At 34.3% G+C, this 15,152-nt stretch overlaps 1 protein-coding gene and 1 long non-coding RNA gene across 6 annotated transcripts in view; one reads left to right on the top strand and one right to left on the bottom strand.

Annotated features, from left to right (window-relative positions):
• The window catches only part of ORC4 (origin recognition complex subunit 4), an 81,168-nt gene extending 80,996 nt beyond the window's left edge, over positions 1 to 172 (bottom strand). For 2 of the 5 annotated variants that reach the window (XM_049616152.1, XM_049616157.1), the window contains exon 1: positions 43 to 172. The gene's annotated coding sequence lies outside the window, so the exon portion shown is untranslated. The remainder of the gene's footprint in view (positions 1 to 42) is intronic. The other 3 variants (XM_049616153.1, XM_049616156.1, XM_049616149.1) reach the window with 3 other exon arrangements.
• A 199-nt stretch (positions 173 to 371) lies between these two features.
• LOC125911893 (uncharacterized) lies at positions 372 to 14,821 on the top strand. Its single transcript, XR_007454489.1, has 2 exons — positions 372 to 1,094; positions 4,472 to 14,821. It is a non-coding gene; the product is annotated as an uncharacterized LOC125911893 (long non-coding RNA).
• The last annotated feature ends 331 nt before the right edge of the window (positions 14,822 to 15,152 follow it).

Genomic DNA, 15,152 nt, shown 5'->3' with positions numbered 1-15,152 from the left:
GACCTTAGGCCTTCGTTTCGAGGCCAGCCTAGCCCATATTACCTCTCACAGAAAAGTCGCCCTTACCAGGGCAGAGCAGCAATCTAGCCACCACAGGAACCGCTTCACAAGCGCCCCTGACCGCGTAGTCAGCTCAGCTTCACCTGCCGCTGCCAACAGTACACCAATACTCCCGGCATTCCCCGCGCACGCAGCGCGTCTCCCACCCCGCCCCACTCCCGCCCAAACACGTGACCTACATTAGTCTCCGTCCACGCCCACTTCCGTTCCTCCACTTTCCCTTAGGAGGTAGGAGGGGTCAGGGGGTTGTTAAAGAGTAGCGACTTCCTCCTACTCCCCGCCCCCGCCCCTCTACCCCCTGCTACAATGTCTTCCGGGTCGCAAGTGCCTCGGAGCCTTCTGGGAAACCAGATCATTTCCTCCCCTCCCCCTCCTCTTGCCTTCAACCAACCAGCCTCCCGTCAGAGAGAGACATGCGCAGTGAGTGCCTCCCGTCTCTTCTACCCGAACCCCCCCTCCCCCCCCCAGCAGAGAGACCCCAGCAGCAGCAGCAGCTGATGATGAAGAGAGAGGCAGTGGCAGAGGGGGGGCACCTTTTATTTCTATTTTTAAAGGGACAGGACACTAATTTTACCCCACTTCAACCTTGAATTGAGGGGGGTGGGGGGAAGGCGGCTGAGTTCCTTCCCCCACCCTCCAGCCCTGAGACCTGAGAGGGGGATTGAGCCTGAGAGAGAAGAAGAAGGAGTTTCTTCTTCTTCGAAAACCCCCATCCACGACTCCTACCCCCTCACCCCTCCACTAGCCTCCCTCCCGAGCCCCCTCCACCCTCCTCCTCTTTGGCCGTGAGAGGAGGAGAGAAAGAGACCAAAAGCCTCTTAGCAACACAGACCCTTCTCTGCTGCTGCTGCTGCTGCTGCTACTGCTGCTGCTGCTTGGCCCTGGCTGGAGACATCTCACTACACCCAGGAGCAGCCACTTCCCCAGCTCTCCTCCTCCTTCGCCTCCTCCTCCTCCACTCCCCCCCCTTTATTACCCTTTGTGTCATCCTCCACAGCTCCAGGGAAGGCACTCAAAAGTGGGGGGCAGGAAAGGTAAGTGTGTCTGTGGGGGCTTCATTGCCTTCCTCTGGCTCTGACTTTAACTCCGGGGCAACAGTAGCACCAAACCACATACGCAGTGGAGCTCCGGGGTGAGGAGGGGGTGGTGCTGGGGGGGGGGGAGTGAAGGAGGGATTGGAGTGGGGAGGGGTGTGTGCCCCTCCTGTCAGAGAGGTGGGTGCCCATCCTGTCAGAGGAGGAAGGGCACTTTTATTTTTATTTGCTGTTGTCAAAAGTGGTTTCTCTTCTCCAGCTAACATCTGATTGTGTCTTGCTCCAATGGGGGAAAATACAAAAACAACCCCCTCCTTCCTCCAATGAGGCGCCAGGGAAAGAGACAGAAAGAGGCACACTTTCTAGATGTCACTTGAAAAAATTCATTTGGAGAGCTTTTTTCCTTTTTCCCCAGGAAAAGCTCCACTGCATTTGTTTCTGAGTGGGAAAATGTCGGGATCTGGATTGTATTGGAACTGCTTATCCATTTGTAGACCTGAGTGTTTTCCCCTTTTTGGTTCTGTATGTGATTTGGAAATTGACTTCAGTGTTGGAACAGACTTGATTGGTTTTTGCTTTCTGGGTTTAATTTTTCTTTCTTTCTTTCTTTTTTCTTTTTCTTTTTCTTTTTTCTTTTTTTTTTTTTTTTTTTTTTTTGTTGTTGTGTCTGACTTGCATGGGAGATTTCAAATTTTTAGTTGATAGAGGCCTTTGGTTAGGTTTTGACTTGTATTACAGCCTTTTTTGTTAAATGTTTGTTTCATATATTAGCATATAAAGTTCAAAGCTTAAAATGCTTAAAGTTTCAATACCACTAGTATTGTCTCTCCTTAGATAGGTTCTTGATATTTTCCACAAGATGAGAATATTAGCTATTTTGTAATTAATCTGGATATTTTTCTTATCTTTGTAACTTGTCTGAACAAGTAATCCCCATTGAAAACTTTATGTTGTTCTGGCTTCATGGAAGGCCAAACCTCTCCATCAATAGTTTGCTGGATTGGTACCACTTTCAATTTTAACTGAATTATTTATTTACTGTTGTAAATTGAGATGAGTTTTTCATCTCTTGGGGTACTGAACCAAATTGCTCACTATATGTGAAAGGAGACAAATTTCAAAAATATATTTTCATGAGTCAAATCATGAAGTTGTAGTTAGTATATTCACTGTAGTTTAGACATAAATTGAAAGATAAATTCAGGTTTAGGTTTATAGAATAACAGTCTTCATAAAAATCACTGTGGCTTTCGATTTCAGTGCTGTATTTTATTTCACAAATGCTAGAAAGTATGTTTCCAATATAGGCCTTTTACTAGAGCTTACATTGGAAAGTGTTATTTTGTTTCATACATACATTTCTTTATCCTTTCCTTGAAGATGGATGCACACATTCATATATTCTCTCTCTCTCTCACACACACACACACACACATTCTCTCTCTCTCTCTCTGTCTCTCTCTGACACACACACACACACACACACACACACACCCTTTTTTGTAACTGCATTGGTATCTCTGATCCCGTAATTTATGTCAGCAAAAAATATTCTTCTGTAAAACAGCAATTTTATGATCAGACTGATAATATGAAAACAGCAATTTGATCAAATAGAAAGGACTGAAGAAAAATAAATCTAGATGGATATTTGACATAAATATTATAAAACAGGATAATACTTTTAATTTTTATTTTTTTATGGCAAAGCCAAAATATAATGCGCTTATATTTTAGTGGCAGAAAAGCAATGCAAATGTAGAAACTTGTTCTGTAAATTTTCATTAATGTGTACAAGAGTAGACATTTAGACACAGGAAAAAAGCTCTGTAGCAATAAACAATATGGCCTTATTTCCTTCCTTTCTGTTATAAATTTGAACAATTTCTTACCTTTCTCTAAGGTGTAATTGGTGCATTTCAGCAGAAATCTGTGTCAAGTTCAAGTTTTTCTCCCAACATCAATGCTAATATTCCAGGTCCACCTAGGATTTCTTGTCCTCACTCTAATACCTCAGCAACCTTAACATAAGAGGGAGAAAGTAGAACTTAGTGAAGAAATCAATTTTAAATAAGGCGAATTGTGCAGATAATTGGATGGTGGTTGCCCCGTCGGCAGCTGAGTGAAAATTTACAGTCTTGAGTATAATACCTTTACTTAATTTATGTCTGCTTTTCTTTTGAAAACATTCCTTTATCTCACCACTCCCTGGCTAACCCTGTATAATTTGAGATTTCCAGACTTCCTCTGAGTTGGATAATGATTTATGTTTAAAAAACCTTTTTTATTCTAGCTTATTTTTAAATATTAAGACATATTTTAAGATTGTAATTTTCATCTAAGTGACATCTTGGAGGTCACTTTATCCAACTCTTCATTTTCCATTTTGCTGAAGTTCAGAGAGTTTGTGGAACTTACCTAGGTTCCAAGGCCTGTAAGTGGGCAGAGCATGGACCAGAGAACTTAGGTCTCTTAACATTTCCTGTGCTACACGACCTCATTTTCTTTGTTGGAAATGAAACTGTCATTCACAATTTTGTCTATAGCACTTAAGGATTTTATGTGGAGGCGTATTATCCTAAGAATATTAGGTAAATAGCTTTAAGTCAAAACTTTGCTTGTTTATAATTCAATAATTTGTTGATTTAAAAGGTACTGATTTCTCTCATTGTGGATAGTTATTATTTTGAGAATTATTTGTTTCCCTTGATGCTTATGTTTTCTCTGCACTTCTAATTAATCAGTAAATATGCTTTTTACACTTGGATTAGAGACATATATATAATAATGACCCATATTGTATTATAAACATTTACCTGCTAGTCTTGCTCTGTGAACCACTTAAGACTAAAGATTTGTATCTTAAGATTTACATCCCTCACGGTACAGTGTCCGGTGCACAGTAGGCCCTACTGATTAATTGACGTAATTGGTATTAGAGTTAGGCATATTTGAATTTCTTTACTCCCATATGTGGGGTTCCTTTCCTTTCTTCCTTTTTCCTTTCCTCTCCTCCCTGCTACAATTTCTCCACTACTATGAATTTTTTTTCTTTATTTTTACTGTAGCTCTCACTTTTTCTATTAGCCAAATTAAATCCTGTTAATAATATAGTACTCATAGAAAGTAAAAACATATTCCCTCTAATCCTGTACAGGATACAATTTGACAAAAGTAATTTATTTTTAGTGAGAGATTTCAAAAAATTCCTATTAAAAATATCCTAGCAAATATTCAAGATACACTTAAATTTCATTTCATTGAGAGACTAGTGCGATAGGTTACTAGAATGATTAGGCCACTTTTACCAGCTCTATAAAGCAACTGTTACTTAGGTGACATGTTTCCCTGACTTTGTTTTTTTGGTCCTTACCCAGACACTTATCAACTTTCCAGTTTTCTATGGATATGAAGATTTACTCCTAGTCATCAGTGGGACCCCATGAAGTCAGCCAGAAAGCCTATGTCCAACTTATGTACCTTTGCAAACTTGTCTGGATTTTGAATGTATGTGCAAAACAGATTGTACTTAGGTATTCATTAAACATCTTTTGAGCATCTACTGTCTGTCAGGCACTGTGCTAGGCATCTGAGAAACAAGGATGGTCCCTACAGTTTAATGTGAAGAGGTATTTTAATTGTATTCCACAAGTATATTGGTCATAACTTTATTTTGATGTTTCTAAATAAATTTTATATTAACTAAATAAATGGATACTGTTAGGTGGAAAAATGCATGTTTAAGAAGGATTTTGCTGTATTTTATTAAAATAGAAATATATAATGAAAAATTTTCCACTTAATACTGTATTCTGGGGCTTTCTATTCTGTATATAATTCACTAATTTTAGACCATAAAAATAGTCTATGTGACCATCATTACTAGTATTTTATTGATACATACTTTTATTTGAAGATTATCAACATTGTTTATTGAAGTATCTCTTATAAAATTATTCCAAAACAAAAAACAAAACCCAAACTCTCCAAACTTAAACTTTTTTTTTCTCAAAAGTAACTTCTCTTCTTACATTTCATATACCAGGTTATCTTTCATGGTTCATTGGAATACATGGTACATCATTTTCATTTTGATCATTTAGTTATTTTCTATAGTTTAAGCTAACAGTATAATTTATTTATCATGGAATAATTATGGTATATACTGTTCAGGAGTTTTGGAATTTTCATTGTGTGCTAGATAAATTCCTCCAAGATGCTCATTAGAAACTTTCCAGTTCTATCTCTAAATTAGTTAGTTGCAATTATTAATCCTTACTATGTTCTGTAACTTCAGTAAAATGAGTTATTAATTTCTTAGTTAATGGATGTTTCAAAACCAAAGAATACTATCTTGGTTCCTATCATGGCTTTCGTATGTAATTTAAAGATTAGAGAGAGATTTCCTGGATTTTCTTTGTCCTTCTTAAACTGTACCTCTTAGAGTAATATTGATTCACAATTTGGAAGGAGGAGGGGCTTGGGCTCCCTTGCTGGTACAGTATTTTTGTGCAGGTAAATAGATTCCTGAAGGTCAATCTGATCTCTTTCAAAGTCATTCTTAACTTTTATTTTAGTACTAATCATAATTACCATTTATTATAAGTATCTAATACTGTGACAAATATAACAAAACACACATCCTGTGAATTTTGAACATTGTTCCCGTGTTATAAATGGGGAAATCTATTACTGACAAAACAGCATTTTACATATAGCAGCAAAATATTCAATCACAGTAAATTCATAACTTTTTAATTTAAAATACAGACACAGTAACTTTTATCAGTCAGTAATTTCTCTGGTAAACATCAGTAAAATCATTGCCCCAGTAGCTTATTGATGGAGTGATGGAAAATTTCTAAAAGTTTACAAGGACAGAAAAACAATTAAAAAAAAATCCAATTCTTTATAAGGAGCATAGATACAGATCAGTGTGCAACTTGAAGTAAAATACACTTGACCCTTGAACAACACAGGTTTGAACTGTTCGTCCACTTATATGCAAATTTTTTATAGCACTGTAAGTATTTTTTTCTTCCTTAATGATTTTCTTAACTTTTTTCCTCTAGCTTTATTATAAGAATACAATATATAATACATGTAACATACAAAATGTGTGTTAATTGACTGTTTATGTTATTGGTAAGGCTTCTGGTCAACAGTAGGCTTTTGGTAGTTAACTTTTAGGGGAGATAGAAATTATACTGGATTTTCAACTGCGCAGAGGTCAGCACTCTCATTGTTCAAGGGTCAGCTGTAAACGTAAAGTCAATCTTCTCTTTGTATGGCAAAAATTACATTTAGGCTTTCTACATATTGAACTTCCTTTCTCTTGCATGAGTTACATTTAGCATTTTGTTACATGAAGTTTGAAAGTTCCAACAATTTGTGACCCAGTGAATATTTACTATAAACATTTTAATGTAAATGTTGATAATGGAAAACCTCGAAATAGAGGAGACTTTATATTGTCTAATGCTTGAGTGTTTATATACACATATCTTCTGGATCCTGTATCTTAAAAGATTTTCATAATTACCACATTACACATATAGAATTAAGTTTAATGTATTCTTTTTAGTACTATTTAAAGTCAGAAATATTTTTAATATAAGAATGGACAACTTGTTGGTTTCTCCAGATTCCTAAATTATTATTCTTTAAAGCAGCTACTGAATTAAAATACTTTTTGATCTAGCTAACTAGAGTTGATTTTTACATTCTTTGCTTCTAGGAGAAAAGAGTAATTTGTAAAAATTACTAATCAAGTAATTTTCATATTTATCCTAAGTAGATATACACATTCATCCTATATGCATAAGTTGCTGATATCATTCTATAAGCAATTATGCCAATGCATTATGTCCTGTAGAATTTCAAAATATTTTAAATGCTGAGGAACTATTCTCTGTTATCTATTATACTTCAGAAAGGAAATTTTATACCAAATTAGTTTTATTGTTTTTAAGAACAATCTAAGTAATTGGTCAGATAGAATAAGTCATTGGTCTCCAGTAATTTCCTTAGATAACCCAAAGGTAATTCTTAAGAGGTAATACCTAAATATAGGTACCCAAAGGTACCTATATTACCCAAAGGTAATACCTAAATATAAAGATTAAAAGTAAAGATTCTTACTTGTCATTGTTTCTGTTTGAGGTACTTCTATATCATGTAAAGTTTCAGAAGTTGGAATGACTCAGAATTTTTCAGAAAGACAAGGTGAGAACCAGGCTTAACATCTATTAAAGACATATCTTCTAATGTAGTTGGACATAATGGAAAATAAAATCACTAATGACATCATACTGGTGTAAAGCATACACTTCATTCAAAGTTGTAGGTGACTAATTCTAACTTGAGTCCTATTTCAGTTGACCTATATAACCTTTTCTTAGAGAACTTGTAATTAAATTTTGTGTCATTGAATAATTTATTAGAACATATTATGTTAAAGGACTAAAATGAGTTACATAAATCAGTCACCAGCCTTGCAGTGGTGAAAAATTTTTGCACATCCATGCTTCACTGAGTTCTTTGCCAACCAACCAACATTCAGGCAATGAGAGGAAAAATTTCTGTATGGGGCTAGTGTTAAAATTTACATTCTTGTGCTGCCCTTTTTTTTTGTTGTTGTTTTTAATTTAATGTCTAACTCATGGAAGTTTGTTTCTTCAGGTTGACTGAATGCAAAATTAGATTTATCCTTGCATCCAAAGCCATCTTTTTCTATATACGTTGAGTTCAGACATGTTCTACTGATCTGTTGACCATTAATTAACTTAGTTTATACAATCTTAATGTTACTATCTAAAAATAATAATCTTGGTTGTATATATACAGTCACTAATGTTGGAGGAGGGAAGTATTCCACATCCAACAAAAGAAACGTATTGATTTTTAAATAGCTTTCCATACTTGGGATTACTGATCTAAAAAACAGCAGCTATGTAAGTTAAAAAGGATTTTTATTTATTTGGAAAGTCAAATGTAAAGTGTATCATTAATGAATGAATATTAAGCAACATCAAAATATTTAGAAAGTCAAATACATGTTGCAGTAATGACAGAACTATAGAGGCTATTTTTTAGCATTATTCCAAAATCATTTTCCTTCTTCTACATTTGTCACACGAGTTTTTGCTGAAGGATTTCTTGGCCATTTTAGAGACTGTAATCTAGTTAAAAGGTTTGTTTATACTTCCCATCTCTGTTCTGCTGATGGTATTAGAATGCAGGCCAGAGCCAGACATCTAACTGTTTATAACATTCAAACTTCAATTAAAGCTGCAGTGTTCAGTTCACTATATATCAGAAAGCTTATACCAGCTACAAATATCACCACTAATGATGGCAATGATTTTGTGTAGCCATAGGCCTTCCTAAATTATGCCATTCCTTGTGAATACTTTTTTCATTTTAGATGGTATTAACATTAATTCTTTCATAGAAGTCTAAAGATGAAGTTTATTTTCTACCAGTAGTAAAACATTTTCTTTAGCAGTTTCTTTTGATAATGAAACCAAACAGCTTATATTATTGTATATCTTATTTAAATGGCCAGTTTAGTTTTTAGTTTTTTTTTTTTAATTAATAAATTTGATAGTAGATGTTTGTTAGCTAATTGATTCAACTCAGGTTTCCAGTTTGAAGAAAGTAGCGATATGTTGCGTAATAGAAAACAAAAGTAACAGTCATATTACTACAGTGTTTTGTGTATGTGAGGAGACTAGACCCACATAGTACAGATTTTAATTTAATCTTATGTTGTTTTTCTGGTCTGCTGCTCTGCTGTTTGTGGTTTCTATGTTCTAAGTATGTTGGTAAACTATTTAAATTTTTTTCTTTTGAAAACTTTTAAGAATTCTTTAAAAACATTTCTTCAGCAGCTTCACTGTTTTTGCTCATTCTACCTCATTGATTTAGAAAATGAATTATGTGTGTATGTGTTTAATTTTGTAATGACTAGGCAAATTTGCTATGTTATATTGCTTTCTCTTTTTATAAGAATAAATTTTAGTTTTTACTAATTTTAGACCTTGATTACTAAATTTATACATTCTTTATGTACATACATATATTTTTTATTAAAATACAAGTTTATAGGAGGCTTAAACGTTTTAGGAAAGATGAAAAATCATATTAAATTCAATGAATACTTGCTATAATGCTTTTAATTAAAATACATTACAATGGAAAAATCTACATTACACATTTTCCTGGCACTGAAAGAAAGAATTCATTTATTTTGAAATTTTATAAGAAAGTTAAAAAATACTACCTAGAGTGTTTGAGGATAAGAACTAACAACAACCAGAGAGCCTGGGTGGCTTAGTTGATTGAGCATCTGTTGATTTTGCCTCAAGTCATGATCCCGGGGTCATGGGAATGAGCCCCGCATCAGGCTCTGCACTGAGCATGGAGCTTGCTTAAGATTCTCTCTCCCTCTCTCTCTCTCCCTCTCTCTCTCTTGCTTTCTCTCTCCCTCCCCCTCTCTGTCTCTCTCCTTCTACCTTTCTCCTCCACTCAATGCTCACCATCTCTAAAGTAAAAAATATAATCATAAAAAAGTAAAAAGAACTAACAACAGCCATGCAAAATTTGGATTTGTAAGCTAAAAAATATGGAAAGATCTCTAAGATAAGCTAAACTGAAAACAGGGCACAAAATGATGTGTACAGTATGATCCCATTTATGTAAAAAATTGCCCAAACAGAATAAATATAAGAATTTATATTTACATGCATATAATACATATTTTATACCATATGTACATATATTTATAAAATAAATTGCATAAAATATATGCCTTATGTTTATGTAAATATATTAAGATTTGGAAAATATGTAGCAGATTATATTCTTGGTTTATAGAAAGTATGTGGGATGCTAGAAAATTAAGAACTCTTACAGTTTTGCATACTTTACTTGGGTTTATTTTTAACAATAAGTTTATATTCATGTAGTAATTTTATAATGGAAAGAAATACTTATGTATTAAAGGAATGAGAAAAAGAATGACCCAGGAAAATTGCAGTCCCATCCCCTAATCATCACATGAATATATCCCCTTGAATACCTTGAAGAGAATTGAGTATTGGCTAACAATCATCATAGCTCGATACAGAATAAGGTCTGTTAGACTGATCTAATCTTATCTAACAGGGTGAAAAGCATTGTCAATTGAGGGAGGAACAATGAATATGATCTATCCTGACTTTAAAATACTTTGCTTCTTATTGCTAAATGAATTTCTCACGAACTTGGGAAAATACCAACTGGGGAACTGGTGGTAAAGAATGTCAGTCATAAAGTGGTGATGATAAGACAGTTTCAGTCTGAGATCAGAGAGAATATGTGGTGGACCTAAGATAGACTCTTATTATTTTAATCAGTGCTCCAAATTATTATATCCTCATTCAAAATACAGATGGCATAGTCACTTAACATTTTTATAATTTTTCTGTATTCAGGTACTGGTTTGAATAGAAGACAAAGATAAAACAAGTTTTTAAGTCTTTTTTTTTTTAAGTGACTGGAATATGTACTTGAAAGACACTTCAGGAGCTTTTGTAAAATAACATCAAACTGAGTATGAAAATACGCAGAGTAAAGAAACAATTAGAATTCTGTAGAGTTAATCACAGTGGGCTTCTTGGGAGGACATGAGTTAATCAGAGTTTAGGTAGAGGAGAAATCATAGGTTGGCTCAGGAGAGTAATTCAAGTTAAGACAAAGCTTCCAATGCGATATGGGGTTAGGGGAGCTTATTTTTAGTAGTTTGAAAGCTAGGATTAAAATTCAAAATAACTTGGTAAATTAAGACAGACGTTAGAAATAATATACCTTGCATTTATGTTTTTAACACTTCATTTCCAAGAATGCAGGTCAGAAAAGAAATAGGGAAAAAATAACTTACATAAAACATAAGGAAGTGAATAGTTCTTTATAGTTATGACTGGAAAATTTGTCAGGAGCCCGAAGCAAATATATTCTGAAAGAGTTTGAAATAAAATGCTGTGTAGTTAAAACAGGAAAATTTGAGGGCGCCTGTGTGGCTCAGTTGGTTGAGCGTCCCACTTCACCTCAGGTCATGATCTCGCGTTTTGTGAATTCAAGCCCCACATCGGGCTCACTGCTGTCAGCGTGGAGCCTGCTTTGGGTGCCCTGTACCCCCTCTCTCTCTCTCTCTGCCCCTCCCCTGCTTGCTCTTTCTCAAAAATAAACATTAAAAAAAAAGTTTAAAAAGAAATTTAAAAAAATAGGAAAATTTTATTCAAGGATATTAGCTGAGGTTCTTTTTCTTTTCATAATTAAAATTAATACCCAAGTTGGTCCCTAGGATCAATAGTAATTAGTATATAATTAAAACTGTAAATCTTACATATAAATTCTAGAAATAACAAGAAGATATAGCTTATATTTTCTCCATTTACTTGAGTTTTATTTGCATCTGGCATAATTTATTTCCATCTGGCTGCCTCATGTCAGTTACCAATCCACCTATCTGTACCATCACAAATTGAACTTTTTTTTTCTCCTGAAAAATGTCAGTTTTAAAGAGTTCTATCAAATATGGCTCTGTATTTTGTTTTCATCTGAGAAGTCAGTGATTTTTCTCTTATGTAGGGGTCATTGTAAGTATTCAGTATTCCTTATCTCTCTCTCTCTCTCTTTTTTTTTTTTTTTTTTAACCAGTGCCTTGCCAGTGTCTTTCTTCAGCCAGTATATGTTGACATCAATTATGTGCTCTGGAATAGTGACCAAAAATAGACATAGGTCTTGCTCTTTTGAACTTATCCTAAAGAGTAAAGATAGTAATCAAATAATTGTATAAATGAATGCAGGGTTGGAACTATTCCAATTGCTGTAGAGAGGTACATGGGATTTAATATGAGGCTCTTAGAAGGATAATTTAACCAATCAATGGGATCAAGGGAAGTTAGTTTTGGTTTTTGGTTTTTTGGAGGAAGTGCTTAGTTAACTGAAATCTTGATAAATTAGTTAACTTGATCAAGAGAGAGAAAAGTTTTCTGAAAGGAAGGAATAGTATGTACAACGGTACTGAGGGGTAAGGAGCATAGTACCTAACATTAAATGAAGGTCAGAATGGCAGAAGTTTCAAGAACTAGAGAGTGCATAGTAAAAGGTGATGCTAGGGATTAATGTAGGAACCAAACTGCAAGATGTAGGCCAATGTTTTCTTTTCCTTATGATTAATATTTATATTTAGACTAATATTCTTTATTTTCAATGCAAAAATTTACTACCACATATAAAAGGGTTGTTTTATAAGAGTTCACTTTTATTTCAGTTTAAAACTCAATGCTTTTTCTCATGGAATTATGATTATAGTGATCAGGTCTTATAAAACCTCTTTAACACAGATAACAATGGAAAGTAGTGAACATAACATCATGCCCTAAACATAACTAGGTAGAGGTTAGAAAAGAAAAGGAAGAAAGGGTATTAAAATTGATGTTTGTATGTATTCAAGAGAATATCCAGGGTGTGATTGAGTTATAAATAATGAAGAAAAAGAAAAAGTCTGCAAGTATAGTAGGCTGATATAGGATATCATAGCAAATGATTGTGAGGGACACATTCAGTGGGACATCTTGAGAAGACCTTTAACTGGCACCTGAACATATAATGTGATATCTGTAGCAAACCAAGACAAACAGAGTAGAAGACATCATATTCACAAACAGAATATCGCAAATCTAGGGCGTATTTGTGTTGATGTTATTAGAATATAAATTTTTTTTTTAATTCCCTTAAGAAAAGTAGAATTACTAATCACAGTACAATGCCAACTTTATTTTGCTAATTTTTAGAATAATTTGTACAGTCAGAATTAATTATAAATTATTAAGTTGCATTAACTATTTCAGGCCTCAATATTAGCTTTGAAAATATTGACGTATCTCAATTGAAGTTGTAGCTTTAAAGACAAAGTTGAAGAAATTTAATTTTTAATTGTTATTTTCCATTTAATTTATATTGCTGATGAAATATCTTTATGTTGATCTTTAAATTTTAAGCCTCTTTGAACACTGGTTTCTGTCTGTGTTAAGTAAGAAACCATCTAATTAATAACTAAAAGTTCAAGAAATATCCCAAATACTAAGAACATTATAAAAATAGATTAAGTCACTTTAGTTACTATAAGACCAAAATATTGCAAAGATGTGTTAAATGGTAAGAATGAGGTAAATATATATAAGCATTTACCGAAGGGACAAGTTGTATCACGTTACTATTGGTTGGTGAATTCTGCCAGTGCGTCATCCATCTGGTGATCTTGAACTTCACTTTCTGGCGTTCTCAGAAATGGCAAACCATGGTTTTAAAGCAAGTTAACATCTAAAATTAAAAACTACAGAATTGAGTTTGTGTTATTTATTCACTTATTTGTCTTTTAACTAATTTATAAAGCATTCTTAATGAGACGGTATCAGTAACATTGGTTTATTTTTCATGCAGTGTCTAGCTGACCACTGATGATTCATAGACCATAAGTGTTTGGGAAGCTTACTGTGTTTGAAAAGATAGTTTACCAAATTAATTTAATAATTCTGACGGGTCAAGGTACTTTTTAAACAGAAATGAGGAATCACTTGGGAATTGTTTAGGGATTGATATGTTCTATGTTTTACATTTACACCTTCCTGTTTTTCTTTCTATCAAAGTGTGTTCCAGAGATCCCTAGTTCTGTGATAAGTTAATAGGTATGACACAGCCCCACCAAAGTTCCTTTATCAAACTAAGTTTAGAAAGTAAGATTATGGGGCACCTGTGTGACTTGGTTAAGCATCTGACTATTTCGGCTCAGGTCATGAACTCACAGTTCTGAGGATAAGCCCCACACCAGGCTGTGCGCTGGGCATGTAGCCTGCTTAGGATCCTCTCTCCCTCTTGCTCTGCCCCTCCCTGATGTGCACTCTCTTTCTCAAAGAAAAATATGATTATGATTAAAGAATGCTGGGTAGGATTTTTTACTGCAGTAGTAAATCACTAACATGTATCAAGTGCTTACTTTCTGCCATTCACTTTGCTAAGTGTTTTACATACATTATCTTATTTAATCCTCTTAACGACCAGAAAAAACATTCAGAAGTATATTCTTCATATTATACACTGCTTATAAGCACCAATACAAAAAAGTCTGCTAAGAATGTAAAAGTGAGACAAATAGCACTTTAAACTGTTACAAACCAATAGCTTTGGAAAAGAAAGGTTACGAAATTTATGCTTAAAATTAAATATTCAATAGTATGTTTCTCTGTATATTTTATATTTGGAATGAACTATTTAATTTTTTGTTTGAGTATAGTTGACACATTATATTAGTTTTAGGTAGATAACATTGACTCAATAACTTTGTATGTTGTGCTGTGCTCACCACAAGTGTAACTGCCATCTGTCACCATGCAACACTATTACAATACCACTGACTATATTCCCTCTTCTGTACCTATTATTCCTGTGACTTAATTGTTTCATACGTGGAAATGGTCACATTTCTATATACTAATAATGAAGTAGCCGAAAGAGAAATTAAGAAAACAGTTCCATCTACAATTACACCAGAAAGAATAAAATACCTGGGGATAAACTTAACCAAGTAGGTGAAAGACCTGTACTCTGTAAACTATAAAACACTGATGAAAGAAATTGAAGATGACACAGGGGTGCCTGGGTGGCCTGTTGGGTTAAGTGTGGTTTCCACTCAAATCATCATCTCATGATTGTGAGATCGATCCCCGTGTCAGGCTCCATGCTGGGTATGGAGCCTGCTTAAGATTCTCTCTTCCTCTGCCCCTGTCCTGCGTGCGTGCATTCACTCTTTCTCTCTCTCCCCTCTAAAAAGAAAAAAAAAAAACAAAAAAAAAAGATGACACAACAAATGGAAAATAAACCCATGCTCAGGGATTAGAAGAAATCATATTGTTAAAATGTCCATCCTACCACAAGCAATTTACAGATTCAGTTCAATCCCTATCAAAATACCAACAGCATTTTTAACCTAGAACAAATAATACTAAAATTTGT

This window comes from Panthera uncia (genome assembly GCF_023721935.1).
Source record: "Panthera uncia isolate 11264 chromosome C1 unlocalized genomic scaffold, Puncia_PCG_1.0 HiC_scaffold_3, whole genome shotgun sequence".
Classification (NCBI taxonomy): Eukaryota; Metazoa; Chordata; class Mammalia; order Carnivora; family Felidae; genus Panthera; species Panthera uncia.
The sequence above is the reverse complement of the archived record's forward strand: the minus strand, read 5'-3'. Positions and strand labels throughout refer to the sequence as shown.